Raw genomic sequence first — 8,029 nt, forward strand, 5'->3', positions numbered from 1 at the left:
AACAAACTCATCATTACCCCTAGATATTTTTATTATATATGACACCTCTTGGGAGAGAGAGATATACGGACAGAGAGCACACGCATAGAGCAGAAAAATCACATTTTTATTTTCTCTTTTCCTTTCTTCTTCCTTAGGATATTCCTCCATTGATAAAGCTCCAAGGAGTGGCAAGCTAGGCGCCGAAAGGAGCTAGCGAGCTAGGTGGTTCGTGGTGGCCGAGAGGAGACCTCCGGTGGTGCGTCGAAGGCTTCTTCTCGCTTCCCTTTTTGCTTGCTATTTTTATATTATTTTTTGGGTTGTTGGAACGAATATTTTCATGACTTTGTGTTTGGATATTTCGAACCCCACCATGAACTAACTTATTTGGTGGTGGTTGATTTAATGGTTTTTTAAACTTTATTTTTTAGGGTATATTTAAGTTTATTTTGGGTTCTTTATTTGCTTTGCTTATGAATGCTTCACCATCTAGGCTTGTAAGAGGCATGGAAATGTCCATCTCTTAGATGAAGGTTAGGTATTCAGAAGAATCCTAAACTAAAAATACTTGTAAGTATTCGGAAGAAACACAAGATAAGATCCTCATAAGCAATGGGTTATGGTATTTTCAAGGGGCTTTGAACCGGCCTAGGAATATTATAACTTAATCCCTTAGATGCCTTGGCATCCTATTCTGTTAGGTTCTTTTGAACACCTTAGGAAAGCCCTGTCGAGTAAGTAAAGACAAGATAGCTTAAATATACTTGAGAAATAAGTTTAGCAACCTTAGACCAATCCTTACCATTCATTTCATTGGAAGCTTGTCACGTGAGGATTATTTTCTTCTTATTTTATTTTATTTTATTATTATTTACTATCTTTACCATTTCTCATTGCCTCAACATTTCACCATACTCAATTTGCCACTGCATTTCTATTTGCTACACCATCTCACCATCAATCCGCATCCACCAGCATACACATATCCATTGCCGTGACATTTGTATATATCAAGACTAACTATACTTAGATAATTTAGTGCGTTGCTTTGGTTAGACTTTCGTAATTTCACCCAATCCATGTGGAGACGATACTCACTCATCATTATATTACTTGAGCGATTGTGTATACTTGCACATTATTTGCGTATATTTTATAGTACTCACAACACGCGAACAATGCTCTCATGTGATAGCAGCTTGCTCGCATACACGTCAAGACTATAACCATTTTGTGGATCCCGTATACCTACTATATAAAGTTTTTAAGGTATACGAATTTGAGTTTCCCCCTATAGGTAATGATAAAGACCCTGATGAGGTTCAAGATTAGCTTCCAATTGTACCAAATTTGAGTTTATTGAGGGAGCGTGGTCGTCCAAAATCCAATCGAATTCATTGCGATATGGATATTCGAGAAAGATCTAGACAAGACAGAAGATGTGGCCATTGTAGAAACCCAGGACACACTAGAAAAACATGTCCACTTCTGTTGTCATCAAGTAAAATTGATGAGGAAGTGATGTATTTGTTTATCAAATAATAATTCTTGTATTTTAATTTGCATTTACTTCAAGTTAATGTCATTCGATAATCGCTGATGAAGATTAAAAAACGAACACAATTATTAAATTTTATCAAACGAATAACAATTTGATATTTAAATACAACAAACTTACAATAAGAATTAAATAGTAAATGATAACCAAATTACAATAATTGATATTAAATGGTAATAAACAAAATTAACTAAAATATTTAAAAAAATCCAACAAATTTAACAAAATAAAGTAAGTATTAAATGAGAAATAATAAAAAATTACAATTAAACAAAATAAAGTAAATACAAATATAATAAAAATATATATTGATGACTGCGTCGCGAATGTGTTCCGCATGGTGGTGGTTGTCGGTCTCGAAGAGGATTTCTTCGTATCACTGGTTCTGACTCCTCGCTGTCATCATAATTGTCATCGTCGTCGTCACCATCGTCATCGTCGTCGTCGTTCTGAGCAGGTACATCAGGTTGATAAGGAGCTGATGACGATGAATCACCTCCATAGAATAAGGACCCTAGAGGTGTATGACTGACTATCCCACCAACATGCGAAAACTGGGAAAACCCAGACATCGCTGAGTGTGAAAACTGTACAGGAGGTGTTTGTGCTGCGGCCATGGGTGATGAGGATGAACCCGCCAAATATCCAGCATATGAACCCCAAGTCGGATCTGCAAACATAGACCCATAATAGCCTCCAGGAGGGGTCATATATGACGGTGACGGTGGCGGGGTCATAAAACTAGGTGAAGGCGGCGGCATCTGATAATGGAAAGGCGATGGTGGCATCATATATGGTTGCGGCATCATATATGGTTGCGGTGGCTGCTGGGAAGGTCCTGCTGGTGCAGCTGAGGATGAACCGGAAACACCTGCTCTCCGTATACGAGTCGGGGGACGATGGTGTTGTGTCGGTGAATGTCTCTATCGACGTCGTGGAAAGGTCTGCCCTCGTGCATCCTCGGGAAGTAGAAACGGTTTCCCGTTACTGTTGAACCACTCATAATAATCCTCAGCATACATCAAGAAGTCAGTAAAAATGGGCTCTCTACGTGGAAGGCGCCATGTCGATCCTCCCACAACACGACCCACTCATGATGCCTCACCAGCCAATCTGTATATGTCTTGCAGCGTCTATCTAAGCTATGCAACTCATCCATATTGCGAGGTTCTTCCGGAATTGGTTGAAAACAACCAAACTGCCGAAGCACGCGATCAGTAGAGTGCCACTCGACGGTCGCATAACAGATCAGAGGGATCATCGCCATCCAAACATCTGATGGACCCCTCAACTCAGATGGGATCACCGCCCTCACATCATCAGTAGAATATGGCACCCATTCAAACTAAAACAAATAATATATAATTTTTATCAAAATAATAATCTAATTATATAACTATAATCTAAAATCAATTTTTAAACATTAAAATTCATTCCTGTGTGCCAGCCTTCTGATCGATTAGCACCCTAATTTTTTCTAAATCATCAAGTAGCTTCTGATGATTTTTCCTATCAGTAGACCACCTATTCAACGAAAAAAATTTGTTATACACTGTATAAAATTATTAATATACAAAATCAGTTTTATAATTACCTCAGAAGTAGTGGAAATACGAATGGGTTCTTCACAACGGGACATAAAAAGGGCAATCGATATCATGCCCAAGACTGCAGCAGCAGGAGACATCCGCCGATAGTATTACGCCTGTAGTCAGTGGCTCCACACATCTCCCTGTACAGTAAAGCCAAAACTGTCGAGCCCCAACTGAATGATCCGGCGAGACGAAAGTCGCTAAGATGTCGCAACCACATGCAGTGAACTAGGTTGCGCGATTTGTCCGGCATCAGCAACCCTCCTATCAGCTGCAGTATGCATGCTCGTGCATACATCTTAAACTCATCCTCAGAGGCGTCTACGCTCAACTCTCGAAAATTGGCATCTAACCAATTTAACGGTATCCTATCTCCGATAAAATTTTCCGGGACACGTCCTAGACTATCTCGACACAAAGTAGTCCAAGAACCGAAAGTTATCCCCGATATCACATCTCCATCCACCGGAAGCACCAGGTGCATAGAAACATCCTCAAGCATGATCGTGCACTCTCCGCACGGAAGATGAAATGTGTGGGTCTCCGGCCTCCACCGCTCTACTAAGGCAGAAATCAGGTCTGGCTCTATCTTACAGTGACCCTGATATCTACCTATGTAACCAAATCCAACCTCTACTAAATACGTCAAGACACGGCTGAGTATCACTAACTTAAGATTCCTAATAAAAGGATCTAATACACGGTCCTTCTCCTAAAAATAAATAATTACAAAAATTAATTATTAATCTAATAATCATGCATTAAATGAATCAACTAATTATTACTAATAATTTAAATTAAATTAAAACGTTAAAATGTTACCGTATCAGCAAAGTGTCGAGATATTTAATTCTTAATCTAATAATCATGCATTAAATAAATCAACTAAATATTACTAATAATTTAAATTAAATTAAATTAAAACGTTAAAATGTTACCGTATCAGCAAAATGTAGAGATATATGATTTCCATCCGAGCGAAGTAAACTGCCTTCTATTATATATCTACAAAAGAATTATATTAGTAAAATATTAAATAAAGTAAAAACATAATAGTAAAAATATTATAAAATATACCTTAAAAAGAGAGTATTTGAGAGAAATTTAGAGAATTTGGTGTGATAAAAGTGATTGAGGATGGGGGTATTTATAGGGAGGATGGGGACGTGAAGGGTTGGTAATTAGGGGTATAGCGCGCCCCCTGCACCGCGCTATACCCCACGTGTCGGATATCCAGGTATAGCGCAGATCAGGGGGCGCGCTATACCCACATGGCGCCAAATCAGCATATAGCGTGGTGCAGGGGGCGCGCTTTCCTGCTAAGGGTGTTAAATCGAGAAATATAGTATGACTGGTGTTAGATCGATAATAATACCAATCACCGGTGATATACCGGGAAAATTACCTAATTATCAATGCTTTTAACATAAAAAATAATTAAACTATATTTTCTTCTTAAAAGTGTCTATTTTTTTTCCAAGTCTATCTAGATGTATAACCTTTTAAATGTTATCGTTTTAAGTGCATCAATTATATTGACCGTTAAAAAGATCTATTAAATGATATAATTGGGTGATTTTAAAAACTTTATTTTATAAAAAAATAAAAATATGATTTAAAAAAAATATTTTTGTTAAAATAATTCTCCGTTCACTATTCATCGCACAACACCCTTCATCCCCTTCAACAAATTTCCAATCATTGACTGAAACAGCAAATGAAAGCAAGGTGACTGACGATTAAGGCCAATAATCTTATATTCCAGATTAAGGGAGTCTCGATTATTATCAAGGTTTAGGGATCGGATATTTTCGACATTAGAGATTAGCGATTTAAGTTTAGGAATTTGGGAATTTTGAGATTTGATATGATAACAATATTGACAATCTATTATTAGGTGACCAGAAAAAAAATGGATAGTTATTCGACGATTGATATGTGATTGAAGATGGTCGGCTGCCACCGGAGTAAAAGGAGATTATAATGAAAGAATTTAAGAAATTGGGGTGGTTAGATTTTAAACTTTTTAGGGTTTTTTTTAAATAATAATTTTATGTATTTTTTTAAAATAAAAATTTTAAAATTTTAAGATAATGAGATTTTTTTAACAATCGTTACGGTTTATATACCTAAAGTGATAACGGTTGTAACCTTAAACACCTGAGTTGACTAAAAAATAGGTTAGGCACCACTTTAGGAGAATCAATATAGTTTAGACACTTACTTTTATATTAAGCCATTATATTTTTTTATTTGTAGATTCCAATTAAGGACAAACTTAAAAATTTTGTATGTTAGGGTACTGATTTCTAAAATTTTAAGGATCAAAATATATTATTAACAAGAAAATATAAAAATAAATTTAGAATATATAATAATTTATTTAAAAAAAAGAAACCCTTTCCGATCTCCCATTGATCAATTCCTATTTACAATGCTAGAATCTTTTACCACTCAAAGACGGAGGAAGAACAATATCATCTTAAATTGTATGAACCAACTTATCTCAATGGTTGAGATAAATCATTATTGTTCCTAAAAGTCATAGGTTCAAGCACCAATAACTGTAGTAGGATATTTAAGTCTTCACTGTCAAATGGTTTAGAGCATTTAGAACCTATATTACTTTGTAATTATCTTACTTAAATAAAAAAACAATATTATCTTAAATTTACAGAATGATTGAAATTTATTAACAGAATGCACCAATAACATAGACTTTCGTGAGTTTTACTTTTACTCTCCTTGTATTAGGGAGGACGAAATTATTAAATATAAACACTAATGTACCGAAAAGATAGATATATATATATATACACACAATGAACAATAAAAAAAAGATGAAGAAGAACGTCCAAAGGGTATGATAAAATGGGTGAAAGCTCAAGCAATACGACGTCGTTCTCTTACGCGAAAGAAGAAGTCGATTGGGAAATGAGGCCCGGGGGATGCTGGTGCAGAAAAGGAAACAGAGCGACGGCGTTTCGTCCCCCGATGTTGGACTGCGTGTCGTTTACTGGGCTATGCGTTACGAGATCTCTGTGAATTCTCAAGCCACATTTGGTAAATCTACTAACGGTTTTTCATTTTCTTTGACTTTCCCTTTGATGTTTGGCCAGTGAGAAAATTGGTACCGAGTTTTTCCTTTACGCGTGGTAAAAACAGCAGGAGGGGTGAAGAAGCGTCTAATAGCAGAAACCGAGTTACAACCGAGTGAACAGAGAGTGTTATTCAAAGGGAAAGACGGACAAAATGGTGAGTATTTGGACATGTGCGGCGTCAAAAACCGATCGAAGCTCGTATTAATGGAAGATCCGACAAGCATAGAGCGAAGGTTCACCCAGATGAAGAGAAACGCCAAAATCCAAACCGCTCAACGGGCCATCAACTGCGTTTTCATGGAACTCGACAAGCTGACAGACCAAATAAACAAGCAAACCCAGCTCATTTTTCATAACAATATCATCAAATCACCACGTAAAATGAAAAAATCTTATTGCTTCTTCTTATCACACCTCAAGGTTTCTGCGATCGAGAAATCTGTCTCCAATGGAGCCAAAGTACTGGAGGTTCAAATCACAACGCTGATCGAGATGCTGATGAGACAAGCGATCAAGCTAGACGATGGTGTAAAGGAGGGAGATGTTGTTGCCTAGAAACACTTGAAGGGGAAGAGAGTTCAGAGATGTTACAAAATACAATTATCGGATAGAACAAAATCGTAATTGATAATTAGATAAAACAAAAATTAAGATAAAGAAGACAGATTTTATGTGGAAAACTCGTAAATATTATAGGATAAAACCACATGTAAAGGTAGAAAATTTTCACTATAAGAAAATATGAATTACAATTTCTCTCGATTTAACAAAGAGAAAACAATGATATTTATCTCTTGATAAAAAAGAGAAAACAACTCTCAAGAAAACTCTTTAATTTCTCTAGTATTGGAAGAAAGTTGGAGTGATTTGGGATGGTTATGAATGGCAAAGGGCTAGACTATTTATAGTTGAAGCTTAGGGATTAATCATGTAAATAGCCTAAAGTTTAGGGACTAATTGGATAATTTCCATTTGCAAATTTTCAAACAAACTGCAACAGTAATTTTTTATATTCACTACTGTAAAATTCGATGCATTAATGCACCGAAAATTGCCTCATTTTTTTTTGACTTTCAACAATTTCCCACTTGAATATTTGATTGAATCATATCTTCAAATCATTCTTTTTACCTTGTACAATTCATGTTGCTTATATCTCTAACAGACTATAAGATGATCGACACCAAGTAAATTTATCAGTATTGACCGCCTTTGTCATGGAATCTGCTATATTGTCTTTGGTATGGATTTTCTGCATATCTATCGTCCCTTCTTCTACCTTTCCACGAACGAAATGGTAATGAACTCATATGTGTTTTGTCCTTGAATGAAATGTTGGATTCATTGCAAGATGCAAGGCACTCCGATTGTCATAAAATAGAGGGACATACTCTTGGTTGTGCCCGAGCTCCTCCAATAACATTTTCAACCAAACTGTTTCTTTATTGGCTTGTGTAGCTGCTACATATTTTGCCTATGTTGTTGACGTAACCACAACAAACTGCAGTTTTGAAACCCATCTTACAGCTATACCAGCAACTTTGAACACATATCTCGTAGTAGATTTGCTTTTATCCAAATTCCCTGCATAGTTAGAATCGACATACCCATTGATAAGAAAGTTTGATCCTTCGTAACATAATGCAACATTTGAGGTCCCTTTGATGTATCTCAGGATCCTCTTCACTATATTTCAATGCTCTTTGCCTGGATTTTCCATGTATCGACTAACCACTCCCACTACTTGTGCAATGTCTGGTCTTGTGCATATCATAGTGAACATTAAACTTTTCACTACT

The 8,029-nt window shown here is 36.2% G+C and overlaps 1 pseudogene; it reads left to right on the plus strand.

Annotated features, from left to right (window-relative positions):
- The first annotated feature begins 6,000 nt into the window (after positions 1–6,000).
- LOC120184720 lies at positions 6,001–6,854 on the plus strand (annotated as a pseudogene).
- Positions 6,855–8,029: the final 1,175 nt, after the last annotated feature.

This window comes from Hibiscus syriacus, unplaced genomic scaffold (assembly GCF_006381635.1).
Source record: "Hibiscus syriacus cultivar Baekdansim isolate YM2019G1 unplaced genomic scaffold, ASM638163v2 tig00112928_pilon, whole genome shotgun sequence".
Lineage (NCBI taxonomy): Eukaryota > Viridiplantae > Streptophyta > Magnoliopsida > Malvales > Malvaceae > Hibiscus > Hibiscus syriacus.